The sequence below is a fragment of the Vanessa cardui genome, chromosome Z, assembly GCF_905220365.1.
Source record: "Vanessa cardui chromosome Z, ilVanCard2.1, whole genome shotgun sequence".
Lineage (NCBI taxonomy): Eukaryota > Metazoa > Arthropoda > Insecta > Lepidoptera > Nymphalidae > Vanessa > Vanessa cardui.
This window is the reverse complement of record NC_061154.1, coordinates 5,854,995-5,880,322: the sequence shown is the minus strand read 5'-3', so window position 1 is coordinate 5,880,322 and position 25,328 is coordinate 5,854,995. Positions and strand designations below refer to the sequence as shown.

The 25,328-nt window shown below is 29.5% G+C and overlaps 1 protein-coding gene and 1 long non-coding RNA gene across 2 annotated transcripts in view; both read right to left on the bottom strand.

Moving 5' to 3' along the window:
- The window catches only part of LOC124543404 (dynein axonemal heavy chain 5), a 101,544-nt gene that overhangs the window by 56,872 nt on the left and 19,344 nt on the right, over positions 1-25,328 (bottom strand). The gene's annotated exons all lie outside the window — the stretch shown is intronic.
- LOC124543311 lies at positions 21,847-24,113 on the bottom strand. Its single transcript, XR_006967444.1, has 2 exons — positions 23,985-24,113; positions 21,847-21,969 (listed from the first exon to the last, which is right to left on the bottom strand). It is a non-coding gene; the product is annotated as an uncharacterized LOC124543311 (long non-coding RNA).

Sequence of the window (25,328 nt, the reverse complement as noted above, 5' to 3'; positions counted from 1 at the left end):
AAGAATAAGTACTCATGCTTGAAAGTTGTTAAGCTTTCCAGTGCCAGAAGTAGGTATATATATTGTTCTATTTTCAATATGATAATGCTACTACTTATTTTGTTGGTCGTCTGTTATTGATGATGACGATTGTAATTGAATAAAAGAGCGACGCGATCATTGAGAAATCAAAGGGGGACATACTGCCGCCGGACAGCTGTTTAGTAGCCAAAACGTTTCTTCGTGTCACATTTTAAAATACGTTTCAATATCATTCCTAAAAATTTTAATGCGTTTATATAAGTATACTAAGCCTATCTTACCAATGGATGAATTTTATTGATTTACAAAGTTATAGTGTTTAACTTATCTAAATGGCAGTAACAGTTAATTCGAATGCGTTTTAATTCTTAAATAAACAGTTTATGAACATTTTGTGACAAATATAAGGAAAAATAATGGCAAATCTTATTTTTCGCACATATTTTTTTATAAATAATTCTTAAACATCAGCCATCTTATGATCACTTGACATCGTCATAATTTCAGTTTGATAATAGTAAAAAAATAGTACTATTCATTTGAAATGTCTTTAATGTCATATATAACATACTGCTACAACAACTATACGTAATTAATATAAAGTGTACCTTATATAAATTATTATAAGATATTCCAATCTTATAAGATGAACAATTAATTACAACAAAAGTGTATCAAACATTAATATATTACTTTACAGATTTAATATTAGAAATTAATACCTCATATCAAATAAGTCATTATGTACTTAAAAACACTCAGGTATATGGATTGCAGTTTTCGGCATAAATAAGAATAATAAACAAATTAATTTGCATTTTGAATCGTAAAATAATGATCTAACTTGCAATCGAAAAACATATGTATGAAATAATTAAAATAAAATTAGTATGATTTATACTTTTAAACCAGTTAAGCTTTTATATATGATGTTATGGACTCCGCTATGTTTTGAGCAGAATGGAGAGGCCGCCCTTATTCATCGAGAGCTTACAACATCCACCGCTAGATGACACTACTAATCTTTTAAATCGCGCTGACGTTTGGTTCTCGGAGTCCTATATAAGACCCAGCCAAAATTATCTCTCCATACTGACAATTCAAGAGTCAATGTTTGAGATTTTAAGACAATTTTTGAGAGCGTTGTACTGACGAACGTCAAGTACAACGTTTATTAAATTCCCTACAAGGTTTATAAAGTAATTGCACAACAACTTACTGAAACTCAGGTTTATATTTATTATTATTATATTGTTATTGCAAATAGTATTTACGACTTAAAGCCAGACAAACAGACTGTCGTGAATTAAGCTCTTTTCTATAATGCTAGTTCAATAAATGGCTTCTACGTGTCATAGTATACATATTACAGTATAAGTGAAAATCTATAAAATATGTATTCTTCTGTAATTGTTGGATCTGAATTTGTTTTATTTCTCAACATTATAATCGATTTCAAAATTTTAAGCTAAGATATAAATTTTTTCTGTTAGTAGGTTTCAATTATTTTATCGGCTATGAAGCGTTAAATAATATGTGTTTTAGCGGAAGTTAAAAAAAAGTGTCAACATTTTCATCGTCATTCGAGTTAATTTGAAAACATATCTTACATGCCGAATACTTAGGACGATGGCGAAAATTCTTTGACAATAATATTAAAAGTAAAAGGTTTACCTAAAAATTACAACACGGTTTGTTGAATTTTTTTATATAGCTAATTAATTATAATTTATTTTCAACTTGCAATTAAAAGAACAGAAGAAGAAAACGAAATTGCGTTAATCAAAATGTGAAAACATTGGATTGCGTAATAATGTTAATATTATTTAAAGATAAATATTATTTACAATTAAAAAAGTAATTATTTGCAATTAAAGATTTTTTTGCAATGGCACTAAACTTATTCATCACGATCATGGCTGGACTGAAGATCAAATGGCACTCTTACAAGCAATACGAATAAATGAATGAATGATTATAATCAATTGCGCATATGGGTACTCAATTGATAGCAATCATGCATGTGCACAAGCACATTTCTATTCATCGTGCATTAATAATACGGACATTGAATGCCCTCAGGAATCAGTCATAAAACCGGTTTTGTTATGGACCAGATTGGTTTATAATTCAGCTTATGACGTTTAATTTTAAACCAAGCAACGCAACAAATTTATACCTGATAATTTTATCTTTACTATATATTTGTATAGGAACGAATTAATTTTGAAATGATCTAATAGACCAAAAATCCCCTCCAAACCACCAAGATTTAACAAAACAGGTTCCCTCACTAAAATAATTTATTTCGACTATCGAGAGAATCCATATATCGCACCGGTGGTAGCTCTACATTTAATATAATGTATTTCTACAATTCTTTGAATGACAATACATTTGCTAAACATCTCTTGGATACGTTACACAATCATTTATTATAATCTACATACATATACGTATCAGCAAATCCGAAGTAATATACAAAAACCTTAAAGATATTGTATCTGTTACTCGTATTGTTTTAACTTTGAAAGAGAAAAGAATTCAAATATTATTTTCTATGCGTAGTTTTGAAGTTCTTCTTATAGCATAAATATCGCTGTGCGCCGTTACAATCGCGCTATTGTTCTATTCAAACAAATACCTACAAAGATTTCATACAAATGATTTTTTTTATCAAAAGCGCGTTAAGCTGAAACTAGAAATATAATTTTATAATATTTTGTGTAAAAGAATCGTTATCATCGTATTGAAATACATACATATAAATGTAATAAATGAAATTCATCGTTCAATAAATTGAAGGGCTGCTTATAGTAGTGATGGTAGTAATAGAAGTAGTAGTACCATACGAAACTAAAATGGGAGTTTATAATATTCGTTAACGTAGAGCTATGTTTTTATTTATTTAATTGTGTGTCTTTTATTTTATACCTTTACTAATGTGTGTGGATGTCCGTCTGAATAGGTAAGGCAGATCAACAGCGCAAATTTTTATGGGCTGTGGTGCGTTTGTGCACTATTATGCAACCGATTTGCACAATCCCTATAATACATTACTATTTCTAGCATTTTATCTTATATCTACATCTCAAATTGAATTTCAACTACTGTTTCGAAAATAATCGTAGCAGTGTTAAGGACTGCTAACTTATACGTTAAATATCAGAGCTTCGACGCTGAAGCTGTATCTTCTAGTTTGCATTTTAATTAAATAATCTATTTAAATGTATTCATACACATAGACTTATGGTACATAACCCTAAACTTTTATTAGAGACCGTAAAGAAATTAGCATATTATATTTTCAAACTTAACTTATTAGAGTAGTAAAATAGACGGTCATCAGTTGAAAAAAAAAGTTTTGTCGCTTACCTGAAACAAAAAACAAAACTATGTTAAAAATAATATTTTAGTAGCTAACGGAAAAGTTTTTCGGATTTCAGTACAAATCTTATTTAGGGGTTTATAAGCTACGCCACCCCATGCTAGGCAACTTCTAACTTACTCAAGTTGAGTAAGATCGTCAAAGTTAGACCTCTCCCTTCTTTGAGATCGTCACGAATAATACGATGCCCCACTCAAAGGTTAGAAGGATGGCGTTGTCGGCACTTCTACATCTTCGTGGAATATGTTCCGAAACTTCTCATCAATAGGGAATGGGAAGCCTTATCCCAGCAATGGGAAATTTACAGGCTGCTGTTGCTGTTGTTTCTACAACCTCGATGTCTACGGATTAAAAGAAAAATGACTTTGGGACCGAAAATGCGAGAGATTGGAGCTGTTTCAGACGATTTGAAGATAACAGCAACCGGGCGACTTTAACCTGCCGTATAGCTAGCGAGGAGCTTGGGGGGTAATCCAAGAGTGGAACCACAGCACGAGTGAGGCCGTGAATGATGGTAGGAAAAGAATAATTATTAAATAAACGAAATTGTAGGGATAGATATATTTTTTTCTTACAGTTAAAACAAACGTAAGAGTAAGGTACACACACACACATGTTGTATTGACGGGGTCATTAGCAAATTTGACAAACCCGGTCAACGTTGGAGTGCTTTAACGGTGTATAAATAATAGCATTTAAAAAGTAGGTATCGGGGAGAATTTTCGTGAAGAGATCTTCTACAAAATTGCTCTAACAATTTTTTTTGGTAAAATTTTTAGAAAAATGTTATTACGCAAGCACAGCATTTTTATGACAACGGCAGAGGGGCATTATGGCAACCCCACAAACTTGGGGTTAAGCTTGTATTGACCCCGCTAAATGTTTCATAAATAAAATTTCATCCTCTAAAAAAGTTTCAGTTTGGCCCTCCACTTGTAACATTTCAATGAAACTATATAAGACTTCTCTCCTTTTGAAATGATATACATAGATTTATATATTTTTAGCCTCTACAACCAATTGATCTGTTTGTTGGTTTATTTACGTAATTTAATAACGAATATTATAGTTATAATGCTATCTATAAAGTCTAGAAAAAACTGTGTTCATATTTATAACGTAACTGAAAACCTTGACTGCATCTAATCTTGTGTCAGTAAGTAAAATTTATTATTAAGTACTTTATTATTAAGTTTCCAACGAGAAGAAATAGCAAGAAACTGGGATCTGGGTCTTTTCAAAAAACTAGTTATACAATTATTTTCAAGTACATATTTTATATATCCGTGCGTATTGATTTTCTAGTTATCATAAATATATTCGACAGCAACAACCATTACTACATCAATTTCTTAATTTTTTACTTAATAATATCCTAGAACTAATAGCCCATTACAGTACGACACAAGACTGAAATTTACTTAAAATAAATTAGTCTAGTAGTTTCTTCTATCTGAAGTGGTGCTTATGCGAGACACGTAACGCCGGTTGCGTTACGTGTCTCGCATAAGTGGTCACCGTGGTCTCCTTCTGCGACACAAGACACTTTCGAACTCTATTCAAATCACGTTGCATGAAATGGCGCTTAGGACGCTCGGTAGAGAGAGATTTGCGACACCCTACCCCATCGGACTCCATGTCCTCCTCCCAAATAAAGGCTAATTGGGCAAGACACATCTGCGTGGACTATGAATGGTCGCTAGCTCTGGCTTCACCATCCGATGAGATGGCTGCTTGCGGATAAGTCACTCATCACCCTCCTTCCAAAATAGCTCACCGTCATCAAACAGTTCCTTAAGCCTCCCAAAATAATTCCCACATAGGTAATCTTTTTAAAATTTAGTGATTTAAAAGTTTTTACTACGTTCTAATAAGTCTAACTTATCCATCTTTAAGCTAAGGATGTCACTGAGTGACGCATCATGCACTTTAGTAGTATTTACTGATATATTAGAAAAATACTTTTTTAATTCGCTGGCAACATCTTTGTCTTCACTTAAAATTACTTTTTAAATTAAGGGGTACTTGCCCTGCATCAAATTTCATTTTGCCTGTCTCTGATAAAATACATACAATAATGGGAACCCCCATTATTTATGAATGTATGTCATCATATTAAAGTAATATGTTAAAGTAATTCTATTAAATATTACGACTACCTAAGCTAACTTTCTACTTTGCCCCATATATTTTCAATAGGAAATCACGATCATATAATATGTCGTTGACTTTTTAATTATATGTTCTGAAGTAGTCTATTTTTTTATAAAATCATATACCTAATTGTATTTTTAAATAACTTGCTTCAAATTTAATCATACTTGCAGTAAACCTTCTCTAATTTCCTTTATTTTCAATTCGATAAATAAAATATATTAGTTTTTACATTGTCAAATTAAAATAATGTTATTATAACTTTGATAAATGTTTGTAATAAAAAAATAAAGACTTTGAAAGCATATAACAATAATATGGATGTAGTCGTGTTTATTTTGTTAGCAATTACTGAAAAAAAATATTGTTTGAAAATAGCCTTAATGTAATGTTCTTAACATATATTTCAGTTACTTTAACGGTATAAAGTCTTACAGTATTGTGCCGTGAGCAATAAATTTGAAGATATTCAAATATTAAGTGTAATAACTCGCTTCTTTATTTATTGGAAAATATTAATGATTTTACGTGAAAATGAGATAGTAGGTATAAGAAATAAACACAAAGTCACTCCTGTTGCTGAACTGCAGCGAGTCGGTAACTCTGCGGCGGATTTTTATTTGATAATTAATATATCTGTGTATTTTTTTATATTGAAAATAGTACAAACAGTATATATATATATACAAACAATTAGTCTTATTGATTACTTTTTACATCTTTTATATTTAACACGTAGAGTGCTACGACCTCTATGTACGTAGGATTTCCGTCATAATAGTTACAACTATTTCAGAGATACTTATGTCGTCACTTAACTTTTATTCAACTATCAGCATTTATTTCCTCGATTTAATCACAAAAAATAATATTATATCTTATAAGTTTATAGTATGTGATGCCAGTTATAACTGATTAACCAAATCGCATTTTAAGTAATATTTAGTAAATAAATACGCGCCCATCGTTATAAAAACGTGTATTTCAATTTTATTTATCGTTACTTAATAGTATATTATTTAGTAGGATGATAATACAACATACAACATTAAACATATAACTTACCATATATATAAATTATTAAACGTTGTATATGTATTGTATTATTGTTTCTTTAAAAATTAAAGAAACAATCCAATTATCTATTCAAAATGTTTATTGGCCTGAAATAGTGCATATTCAAATTATTTCCATACACAATACAGGTGAAATTTGATTTCTATCCTGAAAACTAGATGACGCTGTATGTCGTTTGAATCGCGCTATTGTTTGTCCCAAGCGGCGAGTGTATAAGGGAGAGCAAATGTGATTTGCGTGACGCAAAGTGCACAGGGATATCCTGCTTATAAAGGATACCCTGTTTCCTTTGAGTTGAAAACTACGTTTAAAAAATTTTATTATTTCAGACATTCAAATTTTTTCTGTTACATAAAAGTGTATTTATTCTGTCGTAGTACAGTACGGTGCTAGAAAACTGAGATGTTTTCCAAGGACCCCGATTTGTTGTTTTATTTTTATTGTACTGTAAACCTCCTTTTTTATTAAATATCACTACGATACCATGACAAAAATAATTGTTAGGGAATGTGAACTAATGAAAACGAGATATTTGCCAAAAAAATGTGTGCGTAAACAATTATTACTGGTTATTAATGTGCCAGTATAAAATTAATTGGTTTTGGGCGGGAAAAACTGAATAAAAATACATAAAATGTGATTTTAGGTATAAACCTAAATAACCTAATTCATGAGAATCTACCACTTATTATAAAAGCATAATATTCAATTTAGTGCCTGTCAAGAAAACTCCGAAGAGAGTTATTAGAGTAAGTATGTTTAGAATTCCGACTTAATCATAGTACCAAGCCGCCGCCACACTTGCGAATAGAATATACTAGAATGGTGCATTATTTTACAATTAATAAAATGAAAAAATAATGTTAATGTTAATAGTGTGCTACGAGTATTTATCGTTATTTTTTTTCTTATTTTCCTAATAAGCAAACATTTAACAAAAATAATATTATTATTGTATCTTACTTGTTTTGTGAAGGAAAATATTTTCCTCTTTTATCGCAGTAGCAAACGAAACTCCAATTATGATGTAACTTAGAAAGTTTACTTATGATACTATGTTATACGTTTATGTCCAGATTTTGTGTGTTTTTACAGTAAAACATCACCTGTCATATTTCAACAAAATTAATTTATTTATTCATTTTGTAATAGGAATTAAGATTTAGTTGTCAAATTCTACCGTTAATAAAATGGCGCTTATTGCTCAATGCTGAACAAAAGCCTCCACTATCCTAACAGAGAAGGTTTGGAACTCATTGACTTCATATATATTTACATGTCAGATAGATCGTTTCTAAGATAAATTAGCAACACTAATACATTTATAAAATAAACTACATATAAAGCTATCCTACAGTTATGACAAAATCAAATTAACCTAATTGTTTCTAATTAATTCAAATAGTTTTTTAATTCCATTTTAGTTACATTTTCGGTGTTATTGTAATTATTTATAGTAAAATAAAATAAATTAGGATAGCGGTAAGAGGATATTCTTTAGTTAAAACAAAAGTTCAAAATCACGATCAAGTAATTTTCGTAAAAGTTTCATTTAATTTGAATATATGTAGGATTTACAATATGACAAAATGTAATTTTAATAAATATATTCAAAATAATTGTACAGCCTACACAGGATTTGAACCTGCAACCTTTACCAATGGTACCCTTGGTATCGCTCTGACCAGTTAAGCTAATAGGCCTTACAACTTACTGGTAAATTTTAGCATCATATAGTGCGAAAACTGCACAACGCATGCGTAGAACTTAAAATAACACGTATTTACGTATAACCTTACAATCAGGGACTACACGCCGAACAACGTGCTCTCAGCATCGATTACATCAGAGTTCAATACCATATGACAAGATGGCGCACTATGCACAGGATGTGCATCGTGATCCTAATATGACACACGTGTTATATAATATAAACACACGTGAACCTGGCTGAAACATAGCGATAATGATCCAAAATTATGTGAATTTTAAAATTATACCATAGAAAACAATAAATAATGTCTAAATATAATAATATATTTTCAAACAGATAGGTTGCAATGCTAGGTGTTTGAACTAGCTATTGCAAGATGGCGTTCTATTTTGAACTGCATTGCTGCAAGTTTTTTTAAGCAATTGCCTCATATCTTTAAACAATAAAGATGGTAATGTACCTAAATAATGTTATATTACTTTATAAATTACAAGGTTAAAGCTTAGTTGAATCTATTATATTATAGGTTCTTTCTCCACTACTACTATGCGGGTAATGTAGTTTAGAATGCTTCCAAAATAGTCTTATCAGTTTTCATTCCTTAATACAGAATAAGAAATAACTTAATTTAAAAAAATGGTTAATTGTCAAATTGAGCAGCATTCAAGCAAGAATAATATTAATAATGAGTCAGACTATCTATACCTGAACATTAATCAGAAAATCTGGTATTTTTGGTGTGACTTGAAATAAAAGCACTTTTCACGTAGCTGGGTTAGCAAACACAACAGCCTGTAAATTTCCACTGCTGGGTTAAGGCCCCCTTTCCTTTGAGGAGAAAAGGAACTTTGGAACATATTCCACCACGCTGTACCAATGTGGTTGGTGGAATGCACATGTGGCAGAATTTCAATGAACTTAGATGTTTTCCTTCACCGCCCAGCACGAGATAAATTATGAACAAATTAAGCACATCTTACCCGGATTCGAACACGAATTCATCGGTTTAGTGCAAGCGAGCGAGATGGTCCAGTAGTTAGCTACTGGACCATCTCGGCTCACACTGGATCATCTCGGCTGTCATGGGTTAGCGATTTCAAAAAAATCTTAATTTAAAGTATCCGGTACAATGGCTATTGTTGTAATAAACACAAAAAAAAGTGAAAATTACATTTCGTTATTAACTGTGATAAATGTAAAACTAGGTATCTGCCTAACATTGACCATACACCTATCTAGATCTAGATATTTCTTAATTCACTTTGCCGATGCTGTGTAGATTTAAGTAACACTGGACTAAACTACCTACTAAGAAAAAACTGACGCAAGTAATATGACTATACAAACAAAAATCGTATTTCCGGAACGATTCTTAAAATATGATTATAAAATTTCTGAAGTTACAGGCTACTTGGATCTTGGAAAGCAAGGGATCATTATAAAAAGTCTAGCTTCATTGTCCAAACAAGCTACATCTACTACACGGTTCGTACGTTTAAGCTACTCGGGTCAATTGCGTGGTATGTTTTTTTTTTTTGTAATCGTATCGTTCGTTAAATTATGGGTTTTTTTGATGCAATTTTTTTTAATTTTATAAAACATACACACTCATACAATGTGCGTTAAAATTGATTATTAAATTTTTATATATTAAAAGTTGAACAACTTATTTGTTATGTTATACCAGCTGAATGCAAAAAAATAAAAAAGGGCAATGTTGCATTGTTAGATACAGAATTATGATTGCTTGAAATATGAATAACTGCATTATATCTATTCTCTAGTTAGAGTAAGGATGCAATAGGAGTTCTGAATTTCACCGCAAGATGGCTTGATTTGAATTGAATATTAGCAGGTGGTTGAGAACCAATATTTTCTTTAATAAATGGTAATTGTTCTGTTATTATTCTTCGTATTTCATAATGATTTCAAATCATATAGATATTGATATGATATTGTATACATTTTATTTAAAGAAATTGTTTTTGGTTTGTCTTATTTGCATAAATTATTGTCCATTAAAATTCCTAGAATCAGACATGTTAAGTGAAATTATGTTTTTTATGGTCACTCCTTTTGCAAACGAAATCAATATCAACAGTGACTTACTTGTAAGAAAGACATAAAGCGGAGCGTTCAGATAGAAGTTCCAAATAGCGACACGAGATGGTGTGATTCATAAAAGCTAAAAGGACAGCTAAAATGAGAGTCAGGGCGTGTTTTCCGTCAAAATAACTCTTTAATAGTTTGTAATATTCATATATCTATATATATATATATATATATTATTTTATTTAAGTATGTAAATCCTTTGTTTTGATATAAGTGTTTTAATTTTTTCTTTACTATTTATATCCAGTTCAATTTAACGAAATACGTAATCAATTTTAACAAGGATTTTGTAAGGTCCATTAGCTCAATCGGATAGAGCATCGCCTTATGACGCGAAGGTCATGGGTTCAATTCCCATATGGTCCGGCCATATTTTAACACCTAGAATTCTCATAAGATCATTATGAATATAGCATGTAATAGATATATAAATATATGTAAACAGGATCTTAAACTCACATAGTGTTATGGAATTTTCACTTTACAAGATGCCACTAGAGATGAAAACAAAAATGAGGGTTTCATTATTCAATTTTTCAGCTAAGACACTATATAACCTAGGTAATGTACGTAAATGTCGTAATTAACTCAAATTAACAAACTTGAAGGCAGTATAACTTTTAGAATTCACGTAGGTTATCTGGACTTTTGATACCTACATATAGACTAATTAGTTGTTTTGTTTAAATCCTGACGAATGACAAAATCTGCACAAAATCATGTCTACAATACTTCATCATCAAACCTCACGAATCTTAAACATTTATTGCAAATTAAATTAATGCCACATTGATGATTCACGGTATCATTACCCAGCTAACATTAATTGTCGTCTATCCACTTCTTGTTTATGCTTTTGACAGTTTTAGCCTAGTCTAGTTAGAGATGCTCCCTGGGGATTTTGTTCAATTCGATCAATATAAAAGTATGTATTATACCAATAACACCTGCTACCTACAGTAATTAGTGTTAAGAATCAAAATAAAAATATATAATTTCAAATTATGACATAATAATTTTATGTTATTATAAAAGAGACTTGACGCCACAATTATATTTAAACAATAGGATATTCGCTTTACAAATATTTGCGGTTTATCAGGTAAATTGAATGCAGACATTATATTTATGATATCAAAATCATGTCATGTGCCTTTCAACTAGTAAATAAGCCATATCTCAAGAATCTAACAATGTTAAAAATGATCGTGATTTTGGCCTCCAATTACCTGACTCAGCTGCCTTACCATAATAAGCTCAGGAGTTAGAAAATCGCTCAAAAGCTCTAGATATGGTGGTTGTACCAAGGTTGTTCACTAAAATGATCCAATATGATATGAACAATGCATACACAAAATTTATTAAATTAATTACTTAATAAACTTTGACACAGTTTTTCTTCAACACTGAACACAAGTTTGATTACAGAAAACAACGTTAGCACATGTAGATTCAGTGTAAATATATCCCATCAAAAACAATACTTGTCAGAAAAACCAAGTCTCGCAACTCAGTTGTTCTACGGTAAAAAGTTGTGAGATCCATGTAATACCAAGTCTTATCCATGTAATACTTAAGCGACTTCCTGTCTTAATACGTCCACTCCCTAAGACCACGATCGTGGTCCATAACAATTAAAAATCAATTGTGTCTGGAATCTCAGTACTCGAAGCATTAAGTTGTTACAGTTGAGAAAAGGATGGTACGGCCGTGCCGCTTTTTTGCTCGACTTGGTGGGATTTGACAGATTTACAGATTACCTTTTATACTTTTCTTCATTTTTTGAGCATATTAAACACACAAATAATGTAAATAGTTTTGTCATTCCTTTTATATAAATATTTTTTTTATTTAATATTTATTCGACTGTTGACTGCTACGAGCTCTACGATCGTAGCACACCGGTAACTGCAACAACATCTATACAGACGATATTTATATATTTTTTACCCATGTTGACTGGGAATGGGGTATTTAGGTATATAGGTGCGGTTGTATTGTTTTTTTATTATCTACACATATAATGAAATTGGAGTGTCTGTTTGTAACTTTAAAATAGCCATCTATTTTATTCAATGTATATGTATCTAGACACGGTACATATAACAAAATATTTTTTTCTTAAATTTTTCGTTCTGTCTGTCTGTCTATTCTTTCCGGCTAGTCTCTGGAACGGCTGGACCGATTTTGACGGGATTTTTACTGGCAGATAACTGATATAATAAGGAGTAATTTAGACTACAATAATATTTTTTTATTAAATTGAAACGCGTACAAGGTCCCGGGCACAGCCAGTTCCAAAATAAAAATACTTCTTTATTTTTCTGGGCCTTTAAATTCGCGCGCCTAAAATTAAAATTAACCTAATAAATAATGAAATAAATTAAATTTTTTGATAGATATACGCTTCACAATGACAGAAATAAACTAGCAAGAAAATTACCTATATGGTAATTGAATATCTTACCTTCATATTATTAGTACGATGTTCTAAGGTCTATAAATAAATATATTGTCATAATTAACATCTACTCAAGGGAATCAGAAAATAATTAATTCAATAGGTACGTAACAGCGACACCCGCGTTAGGTATTGATAGATATGAGCACAAATGGCAAACTGATAGGAACGTACCTATATGATAATGGTTCTAAGTTTTGAAACAGGATGGCGTGGTCTATGCAAATTTATAGCACATTTTCGTTCTGTTATATATCTATATAAATCATTTATTACAATCATGATTTGCAGTATACATATGTTTTTTTATTGCGGCAGCAGAAAATCAGATCAGATGGATGATCGATGTCATCTGTACCTACTCATATCAGTATCTAATAATAGTTATCCCGAACTTACGATATATCTTAAAATAAAGACGTCGAGGATAAAACTTAAGCTTGTTTGCTGTTTTACCATGATTTACAGTAAATTTGGTTGATACAGTACTCCTAACCACTGCTTGTCTTTCGACAATTGCTTTCTGCAAAAACTTCCACCTACGTATATGAATAAAATAAATTATATTTCCATCACTTGCACACGTATTAATGGTAAATTTTGATTTCAATCCTGCGAACTAGATGACGCTGATGCAAGCTTTCATCTTGCAATTGCTTTTTTCAAGACTGGTAGCATAAGAGGAACATTACATTCTTATTGAAACGGAATAAAGCATATCTAATTATATTTACATATAATATTACGGTAAAAAAAATCATTTCTATTCTGAAAACTAGACCAAGTTGTAACTCATTTGAATCGCGCTATTAATTTTTTTAATCTGGTTAGTATATAAGGGAGCAAAATTTCATCAGGGCAGCTCAAAGTAAACAGGATTTATCCAGACTTCAAAGGATACCCTGTTTCTTTGAGTTAAAAACACTAATTAAATAAATACTAAAGCTCTTAGATAGTCTCTTAAGCTTTTTAATAATTTTTATACGTAAAATGTTTTGCACAAAAATTAATATATACGTTTTAATTAATAATTTTTCACAAGGGTCAGACAAAGAAGAAATAAAGAAAAAAAATTTAAAAATAAGCATTAATAACTTTAGGTTTACATTAAATATACAATATACAAATAAAACAGTAAACCAGAATCAATAAAAAATAACTATTTTGTACTTTTTATTTCATATATATACATATTGATGCTCGTATGTTAAATCCTACTATCCGCTTCATGCATCGATATTTTTAATACCGTCTGAATGCATTTACTGCTGCTCTATTTGTATATTTGTGGATTATTACCATACTTCATTCATTTAAACCTGAAACACCGGGGTATACACTTTAGTTAAAGTGATGTTCGATTTGCGATGAGAACGAGTATTTTATATAAATTCTCTTAATAGGATTATAACACTTTCATTAATAAAATTTAAAATGCATGCATAAATTTGTTAACTTGCTGAATATTTGGATTTAACTAATTAGCAGTATTTAATAACCGAACATAGAGTACATATAATAATCAAAAATATTGACTACAAAACATCTCTTCTTTTAAGCAAGATATAAAAAGCGTAGCGTAGCGTTGAGATAAATATAATTATCATAATTTATCGTGGAGGCGCGCATCTTCGTGAGTAAACAGATCTAAAGTTAAAACTCACTAAGTTAGTTAAAATTTTTGCTACATTTTTTATTAGTCCATTAGCTTAAAGACTTCAAAGTTCCCTACGACGAAAAACGGAGTATGGTTGATTATTTAAGAACATAAACTTCTCCATAGTAAGATAAACTCTCTGCGTACAAAAGCGAATTATACATGAAAAAAATATCAATAGAGTTTTAATAAGTTACAAACGGGATTACTTGGATGTATCTTGAGTTACTATTCACATATTAAAAATCAAAATGAATGTTATGTTTTGTTAAAATTGAGTTATTAAATTTAGTTACAAGTTAACCATTCCTATTTCAGATTGATAAAATTACAGTGCGCGTTCAATTTAATGTTTATTATAATACGTATTAACATCAGATATTATATCGTTCAATAGAGCCTAAGGATTATCACGCACTTCTTTAAATATCTCATTCTACGAGCCCTACGTCTCGTAGCAGATACATCTGCTGCTACGAACGTATATAATTCGAGATCTCTACGTCTTGAGAAAATTCGTAACCAACACTAAGATATTTGTACATTTATTAGTTTATTCTAATGAAGTTTTACATTATTTTTATTAAAAAACTCTGAACTCACGGTACAATTATTAGAGTCATTGAAATCGAACATTCAAAGGGAATCTAACTTAGTAAAATTCATGTGTCATTTTTTTATTAATTGTTGTTTATTCAAATGTATTTGTCGTTTATTTTGTCGAAGTATTCTTTTAATGCCTTTGGACAAAGTTCCCTTGAGGAGAAAGTTGGAACTCGTAGCATTGTTTGTATAATCTGTCTCAGACCCCGATGGGAATTTTCTAAAGCATCACGGTTAAACCGATATTACACCTGATTACAAAGATAAGTTTGATATTACCACAAATCTATCTACATCTACACATATAAATATGCATGTAAAGTACTCATACATAATACAAGTTACAAGGACATCATTTTTTGAAATTAATTAAACAGAAAGCACGGTTTGGTAGACTATGTTGGTGATGATACTAATGCAATCTATACATATCCCGAAATGATATATTAAAAATTTTATTAAAAATCGTTCTTCAGCCTATACAGGGTTCGAACCTGCGACCTTTACCCCTGGTAACGCTCTGACCACTGAGCTAATAGGCCCTAGTATATAATGGTGAATTTCAACAATATACAGTGAATAAATTTAAATACGCATGCGTGCAATTTTCAAAAGCTCGTGTTGTAGTAGAACCTTACAATCAGGTGCAATGCACCGAACAATTCCCTCTTGACATCGATAACATCGGAGTTCAAAAACATATGTAAAGATGGCGCATCTTGACCATCATTGAACTAACATTCAAACACACGTTCTTAAAGCTGAAGCTCAGCCAATATACCTATTATTTTATACAATAACCAATTATTATTAGTATCTTGGTCTTGAAATATATTAATATAATATCAATTGAGAAAGGTATACATTAATTTATGTTGTTATTATTGAGTCAGGTTGCAATTTTAGGTTTGAGCAGAGTTCATAAACATAAAGTAAGATGGTGTTTTATATTTCTAAATATTTAGTCTTTTAAGTGATATTTTAATAGATTAAAAGTATTTTAAAGTAACGAACGATAAATAATTCAATAATTTTTATTTTAACATAAATATCGAGGATAAAGAAATAATTTTAGATAAAACCAGAATATTCAGTTTATTTAAAAAAGCTTAGTTTAGTTTTAGTTATATAAAGATCTTTGGGAGATCTTAATTTAAATCTTTGCCATGATTTATTAACATATTTATATTCCTCGAACATGTATGTTACATAAAAATTATATTGCAAATAAAACTCAATTCATTACAATTAAGATATAAAAATAAGTCCCGGGAATTTAAGATCTTCAATTAAGAAGCTTTAATCATCGTTAACCATTGTTATAAAGCATTACAACTCAGAGCTACGACGTCGTAGCGCTCGTAGCACATGTTATGTCACGAACGCATTCACAGCATTTGAAGAATTTACAACTTGTGTGTTTGTACTTAATTTCGAAACTAATAATACGTGCAACTTTTATTAAATGGATAATATACAAGTAATATTAAACAAACGATTATATCAATTTTTAGACAAATATCTCCGATTCCTTAAAAACGCGTTACTGCAAATTAAGAGCTGGTCTCAAACAACATTACTTATTTTCCAATTGAATTATCCTGCTTTTTTATGAATCTAAAAGATATTTTATAAAGATAAAATATCTTAAGAACTCACTGCATTTTCTTTTCGCGCAAAACTACATCCTCCTATCGCATGTCGCCTATAATCGAAATATACATTGTTTCCTAAGATTAGTCATTAAAGCTTTGTCGCGACGAAAGGACTACAGAAAAATGGTGACCGCACTTTATATTCTTTTATGATATTTATAGTGACAGAACTGTATATTGTTCTTTAAAATATTCTTATTCTACTTTAATATGTTTGGCAACGAGAAAAAAAAAACGCTGAAAAGGCATAAAAATATCATCGCGTACCGTAAAAGAACGATCTTACAGAAATATTATATTTTTTTTTAAATTATAGAAGGAAAGACTATAATTATACATAGACTGGCGGTTAGACGAAAAAGTACCAGGTAAGTAGAATAACATGGAAGTTAATTCATGTATGAGTGAGATAAAAATACCCTTTTCATTGCTTGATCGTATTGATCGCTTAAACGCACGTACATGGCTGTAATGCGTCTGCGTGAATGAAAAGAGACAGACAGTATATTTTGTTTTAAATAAAAAAGGTAGAGTTAAACTAGTCTATTAAGTCTAGTTTTCACAAATTCAAAATAATTAAAAAATAAACATTATCAAAAAAATCCAGTACAAGATAATATATAGATGATATAAAAGCATGGAGATATTACTCGTTGACTTCCAGGCAGGATATATATAATATACATATATAATTGTATTTAACTAAAATAATTCTGTATTTTAAATATTGAAGAAAAAAGGAACTACTGAGTTTCTTGTCGGTTCTTCTTTGCACTTAATATGTAGTTTGAAAAAAGACGATTCAAAAGTGTTAGTTATAAAATATATTTTGATTTTTATTTTGACAATACTGATAATGAACAATGGTTATGTTTAATTGTTTCCGTTTTGCGTAGTAAGTACTATGATATTTTTTCATACGATTTCAGGTTACATTAAAAGTGGAGGTACCGAGTTATACTTTAAAAATTCACTATGGAGTGGAAGATGTTAAAGTATTTTTCACGATATAGCAATGCATATGAGTTCGAAGATTAAGATTAGTCACTCATAAATGTAGGTATGTTTTTTTTATTTAATCAACAATTTTGTGAGTCTAAGTTTAGAAACAACAACGCGAATATCCTTTCAAATGTATGAAAATACTAACAAAATATAATGTTTGTGAAAACTAAAGCGTTTTCGCATAATTTATCAAACCTAAGAGTAATTTAAGAGATAATTAAAGTTGAAATGAACACTATAGAAATATGTATAAATGAGATAAATTCAATTAATCTGTGTTTATGTATTTGACGTTTAACATTATCGATATCTTGTGCCTAGTTTTCTTTTTTACTTTAAAACTCTATTTCCAAAACATACGATTTTTAATAAAAAGAGATTATATTAATTAATAGGTAAGGAATAAAAAAATATACTTCTTTTATTTCTTTATATGTAATTAATATATGAGTCTTTCTGCAGAATTTCATGCGATTGCCAAGTAAGCAAATCAACTTTATAAAAGAAAACGCTCCGCTCTCTAACCCCTTTAAATATGCAGGGGCGTTGTAGAGACTATTCAGCACCAGGCAAACATAATTCTAAGAAGATTGTTGCGCCAGTACGTATCGTTTTATTTATTTTTAAAGTTAAACTACGCTGGTTAGTTAGTTTTAAGCTTCACGTTATTTAAAATAATTTGTCAAAAATCGGTATTGACTGTTGAAATGGTTACAATTAATTTCAATCTTTCCGAAAATCATAAATACCTGGCTTTCTAACGATGTTCGTTTAGGTACAAAATTCTTTGTAACCAACATAAGTTGTCAACAGAGAAATATATAAAAACTTAAAGCTTGAGGAAATAAATTTATTTCGAAGAAGATGAGTAAATAGCAAAATGCTTTATACAGTATATGGTTTTTATGACCTATAGCAGTGGCACGCTTTGATGGCCGTTTTGACGTTTGCCCCCTCATGAAGTTTCGTATTTAATAAATAATTACATCAAAGGAACAAATTGTTGTTCTTTACTGTCAATAGTGACGTGCAGTTAGTCATAAAATTTATCGAATGTGATTTCTAAACTAGAAATATTAGGGTACCGCGAAGATAACTTTTTTTTTGTGTAAACGTGTACGTCACACTCTCACACTCGACCTCGTAGTCGGTGTTATATTTGTGTTGACAGTAACTATTTTATCTATTTTAATTCCAATTTTTTATTTAAATTGATTTCGTTCGAATATATTACTTAAACTTATTTTATATTTTTTTTATTAAACCTTTTTAATCAGACAAACTTCAACAAAAACTTGAATTAAATTTCTTGCAAAAACAATGATTTGAATATATTATATCGATAATAAATTTACATTTTTTAAAGTGTCAAAACGGTTATCGTATCTTGCCGCTATTATAGTTATGGTATGGAATAGTTTAATTTGTAATAACGAATTAAATTTTCAGTATTCTCTGCACCAAAAATTTCATAACAATAAATGATGTATGTAAATTGAGGCATTGACTTGTAACTAACTCGCTTTGACTTTTGACTAATTCATTTCTCAACTATATTAACTTAATAAGTTGCTACTGGAGGCTCATTGAGAATATAGGTATATGGTGTGGTTTTATTGTGAAATCAGTGTTAAGCAAATAAATAATACGTATTTTCTGCCAATTTATTTCTTCTCTTAAAATCGAAAATCATGCTTTACTTTTATATTCAGAAATAGTATTAGAATTTCATATTAACTGCATAGTTTTAGAGTTATTTTTGGAAGGTAGAGCAGATTGTTGCTATTTGATTGGTCATGGGTAAGGAAAGGTGATTCGTTCCACTTTTAATGATTATAATGTTGGTGACTGTATGTTTGGTGTGGTGGTGTGGTGATTATATAGATTGATCATCAGAATAAAGTTACTTCATGAATATTGTCGAACACTGGAATATTAATTATTATTACAATGAGGATTTAATGTAATAATTTATTTATTACACATATGAAATTTTCTTAAAAAACTTAAAACGAAACTTTGAAACGTTTTTTTTCTAATTATTGCCTTTCTTTTCAAGATGATAAAATACACGAAATTAAGTAGGTATTAACTATTATCGTACACTAATTAGTAAAATATCTAAGATAATTTTAAAGGCGTTTATTTTGCTCTAATTAATGCTTTTATTTTTAAGTTAAATTGACGAAAACGAGTATTAACTGTTATCGTAGATTAATTAGCGAAAAATCCAAGAAAAAAAGGTTTTTCGTATAAATCGTTATTTAATTTCTTAGCTAATGGCTTTCTTATCGTGTGGTTGGCTTTAGAAAATCTTAACCAACTTACCTTTATTTCAGTGTCATTTGAACTCTATCAGAAAAGCAAGAACAAACCAGAAGCTGCTTAAAATAAATACGAAAGAAGAATGATTGTTGATGGAATTCTCAATAGTCTACAGTGCAAGTGTTTTAGAAATACTTAAATATATATTTGTCAGAATGTTGTCTATTTTTTTCCATTAACTACTATTTTCAGGCTGGCCAACGGAAGCTAAATTATACTTGCATCGCTCAACATTGACATATGTTGACGAGTTCACCATAGTGATATTGATATTACATTAGAAAGGAATCAAAACATGTAATAATCATTTTACCCAAAGATCAAAGCAACTGATCATAAATGTATAGAATAAATTTTATTCACTCTCAGAAAATATAGTTCAGATTCACTAAAGAAATAACAAGCATACATTATATATTTTTTTGTTTTGAATCATGGAATCATGGAAGTATTCAGTGAGTGGCTCTACTAGTCCTCTAAATACAGTATTCGTATAAGTAGACGCAGAATCATAATAAGAGGTAAAATAAAATGAGGCTATTTTAATTTTTACAAGTTAAGTTTTACAGTGCTCAGTGCAGCTTAAAACCTAATGTTCAAATTCCAAGGCCAATAAAACATGATTATTGTTTCTTGGCAAAAAATATTTGATAAATGCCCTGAGTTTTTAGCTGCAGCCCAAAAATTGAAAGTCCTACTGACTTTTACGTATCCGTGCCTCGTAAAGCAACTAAGTCAAGTAAGGGGTTGCATTGAACTCTCTCTGTTCTACAGAACAGGTTAATTACTACAGACGGTTAGTCCTTTCATCATATCATATATACAAGTTATGGTAATATATAACATTCACTTCGCAGTTGGCTGGTCTCCGTTGAAATGGTCGCCGTAGCCGAAACCGGTCAGGAACAACATCATTAATAAAAAGAAGTCACTAGAACGCTCAGCAATCGTGTATTGAAATGAATGAATTATTGATCACAATATAAATAATCAGACAAACATTCAAGTCGCTTATCATTTTTGTTATTCGAACAATCTTAATTCTATCAAGCAAAAAAGGTGAGGATGCAATAAAAATTAAAGGTTCAAAACCTGTTTACATCTTAAGCAGTCTACTCAACTTTAAGCTTATTGACACAAAAATAAAATTATGTTATCTTTGCAATATTATCAATTTTATATAATATACTTTATACATCAATCAACATGTATGTTCAACTGTAACTAGAAAAGCATTTAAATGCTATACCTTGAAAGAGTTACGTGGGATCAAAGAAAAGCTAAGGATTCTTTCATTTTCATTTCATAATCATTTAAGGACAAATTTATCACAGTCACCAAAATAAATAGCAGGAAAAACTTGAAAACCAATTAAAATACGTAAAATATTAATATCGATTATGTGACAGAGTAATATACATGTACAATGTATATACATTGTATATTTTGCTTATTAGATATTTTTCAGTGGCATTGTTTATTATAGAATAAGCAATATAAGCAATTGATGATTTAACAAAAATATTGTGTATTTCGAATTTATAATAGCAATAGAATTATACTATTTATTGTATTTGATTTATTGTATTTGATATTGATTTAAATCAATAATTCATTCATATCAATCAGTCTTAACTTAAGAAGTGTCAGTCATGATAATATAAAACGCAAGCAGAAATTTTAAAGTATTTATTAATAAATCATAACAATACTTCAATAGCATATTGAAACAATTTTCGTACAATATGTCAAAACATTCAGATCGATTGAGAGAATCTTGGGGCACACCTGATGTGACTGCAACAGAGAAAGAAAAAGAAAGTCTTTGACAATAACTTCATTGTTTATAACAGATGAAGTAAATATCCATAAAGTATTTGCGTCTATACTGACTTCTATACTTTTAAAGCAGTTACGAGCTTTTATAAACTTCCATCAAAACTCCAAAAGTCAGTATATACATTATCGTTATCAAGATCATACCTACAAGCCGCTGTCTGTAGCAGAAACAACGAGATGTTTGAATAATTTAAATTAACTTTTGTAACTTTAGGCCTCGTAAGTAACATCGGTGGAGGTAGGATCATCCATCATTATTATAGGATGCAAATATTATAATATAATATTTGTTTCTATACTATCTATTACCCACCCGCTTATTATTTGTTTTTATTGATAAAAATAACCTAGATTGAGTAACAATAAAATTATGTATCTATAATATTTGTTACATTATATTTTTAACTTTGTATTTACATTCACTGCAACACCAAAATTAAAGACTAGCAGTAAAATTTCCTTCTAATTTTATTACGCCTACGTACCTACATAATTTAATTTTTATGTAAATTTTATACTATGATCAGTACCAATAATTTTCTTATACCTTGCCTGACCAAGCAAGTCAAATCGTGAACGGTAATTTATGAGGCATTTAAAATTACTGAACTATTTATATTGGAAGAGTAATAGCACGAATTAATATATATGTAGAGCTAATACTATTACGAAAACTGTAATGAAACCGACGGTTGTTTTCAATTGTTTTTTATTATTTTATGTTAAATCACTATAATATTTATGCTTTCCGATATAAATAGCCAGCAACTACTGTATTTTCAATTACTATTGCTTTGGAATTTACTAATACTTTAGAAAAAAGACAATTAGTTAATAACTGACTCTCATCAACAAAGATTAATCTTCTTTTCTAAAATTGTATATGTTGAGATGCAACTTAATAATGCCTCAAATAATAATTATCTGCTAAAAATAACAAAGGTATCATAGTTTACCGAAAACGCAATTATACAATCATTAGCTATTTCCCGTTATTGATTCGTATTTTTAGACGTTTTATATTAATGAATTAATTTTACTGTGTACTAATTTTTGTTTTAATATATTAAAATGACTGCTTCGGGTGCCGAGAAGCAACGTAATAATAAAAATACAACAGAAGTTGCAGCATCATGCAGTCATAATACAGACGTTATTCTTTGTCGAGTAGAAATATATCGATTTTAAACTATAGAATACGCGATGAAAATGAAAGTGCGAAAGTGACAGTTGCGCTATGCGCATGTCATTTGAGCTGAATCGAATGGTCTCCGTCTACTAAAAATAATGCTCTTCCCACTCGTGGGGGAGTACGCATGTGTACTTCATAATAAATCAACTCACTTTTAAATAAAAGTAACTTTTGTACTTTTGTGTATACAAAATCTATCTATAGATACGAATAAATTAAAAACTTTTTACACGAGTTTTGTAGTTGATTTTTTTTATAATTACGGACCAATAACTAATTATGATTAATTATGTTGAAATATTATGAATTACACAGTTTTCTAACTATATGATACTTGCATCCAAAAGTGCTATGATGAATTTAATGAAATAATTAAAATTAATAATTTTACACTAAATAAATATTTGAATATTTTTTATGCCGATGTACATATGATACACAATTCTTTAATTTTACGATTAACATATACATATAACAAATATTCAAATATTTCGTGTACGTATTGTTGCAGTAAGATTGTCTAATTATATAATTTAACAAGTCACTTAGTTTACTAATATTTAACGCCCCATTAAGTTTTTTATATATATTTTTTTTAAGGACCACAATGTATTGTTATATTATACACATTTCACTGCACTTTTTCTTCTAATATTTAATAACTTCTGTATATTTTGTGGTTTAGTCATATGCCAATGATTTTTTTTAAATAAGCAGCATTACACCAGGTAATTTACATTTTAATAAGTCGCAATGCTGTTAGTAAGAGCACTACGCTTACCTTGTAGTCGAATAGGCGACCAACTCCCACTCGTGTCGCTCGTGACTCCAAACGTCTATCCATCGCGCTGTGTGGTACACGAACAAGTAACGAAATATCTTTGGACTAAGATTCGGTGTTTCGAGCCTATCCAACACGAATTTTATGCCCATTAACATAATGCTTGTTTAAAACAGATTCAAATATTTAAAATAAACGAATTAAATTAAAACAATAAATATCATTTGATGAATAGTATTTAATATGATTTTTAAGTTATAAGTAATTGCTGTGTTTAATATGTAATACAAAAATAATAATAAACAGTTTATGTCTCCTACTTACCAATTAGTATATATGACCATAAAATATATCATTCATATAAAATATTTTATATACATAGACTGTTTGCTATTTGCATATATTACTTTTCCAATAAAAGTTAACATTTAAATATACTATTTGTATTAACTAAAATTAATATTTTAAAATTCTCACTATTTATAACATCGTCGCAAATAAACTTATTTAACACTGTCTGAGTTTACTTTACTAAATTTCAACCACACTGCGGATACGGATATCTACGTGAAATGTAGAGAGCCGCATATATACCAGGTTAACAGAAATCATAGGAGTTATAACTAGTCTTTGCGCATGTCATCGGAACAAAAAAGAAGTAATCCCAACACACTAGTAATACTCATGATAAATACCTTATATGTAATCACATTCATAGTACAATACACCGTAACACGAATATATTTTATTTAAGAGGAAGCATTTAATAAAGTTTAACTTTTAATGTGAATATTAATTTAAAAATATTTAAATTTAAAACAATTATTAAAGTTTTAAAATATTTTTGAAACCGTTGTAATAACCTTCATTTAAACTTGACAAAATTAGGAAACAATGAAATTTAATTTAACTAAACAACTATTAATATCGTTTAAACAAAAACCTCGAGGTTAATATTCAATAATAGTCAATAGATTGATCGTCTGTGGAAATAACTAATCCGCATACGACGTTAAAAAAATTGACCAACTTCTATTCGAAGTGTTATTTATAAACATATAAAGCAAGAATGCATCCTTAGGTAAGTCGTGTAAGGTTTAAAATTTTAAAATACTCAGTAAACTATGGGGACAACCATAATAATTTTTAATTTTGGTAATTAAAACAATTAATGTGTTTCCTACTGATATACTACAGACATATAGTGTTAAGTAGCTATGACAATAAAATAGAGTATTATATGTGCGTTGCATCACTTGACTAAGTTACTTCCTATCCTTTTTACAGAAAGTGTTATACACATAACAATACAAAATAAATTCGTTTTAAATATTTTAAGTAATA